Source organism: Psammomys obesus, unplaced genomic scaffold (assembly GCF_907164565.1).
Source record: "Psammomys obesus unplaced genomic scaffold, mPsaObe1.curated_primary_1811, whole genome shotgun sequence".
Lineage (NCBI taxonomy): Eukaryota > Metazoa > Chordata > Mammalia > Rodentia > Muridae > Psammomys > Psammomys obesus.
The window spans coordinates 48,728,981-48,729,575 of record NW_026585504.1 but is presented as its reverse complement, the minus strand read 5'-3'; positions in this window follow the sequence as shown (position 1 = coordinate 48,729,575).

The window sequence follows — 595 nt, the reverse complement described above, 5'->3', positions numbered from 1 at the left end:
TTCTTCTTCTTCTTCTTCTTCTTCTTCTTCTTCTTCTTCTTCTTCTTCTTCTTCTTCTTCTTCTTCTTCTTCTTCTTCTTCTTCTTCTTCTTCTTCGACACGGCAAAGTTTTAAAGTAGTAAATGAAAGCTTGGCTTTTTTGTTTCTTTTCTTTTTGTTTTTAACTCACCGAGGTCGTTGTCACTTTGCCACCAAGAAAAGGCATCACTGTTAAGTACAGAGATGGTAAGTGAAGGCAGGAAACAAGTCCTACTCTAGAATCTGTTTTATCTTTATTCTCCATTTCAGATTGTTTTTTGGCAAAATTAGATCTGCGGAAACCAACCCACATACAAAATAATAATAATAATAATAATCACTGAAAAATCATTCCTCAGTGAAAGTATCCTACTTGTTCTAAGATGGGTAGTATTTCTTTTTACCCTTTTGAGACAAGGTTAAGACTGACTCAGCCTTGCATGGGGGATGGGCGGGAAGGGTGGGAGAAGGAAGAGACATTGATTTGTGCTCAAGTTTAACAGCTGAACCAAGAGTTGGCATGACAGCTGATCCAGCGCCAATGAGTCAGAGCTCACTGTTCTCCTCTCAGCTCTTT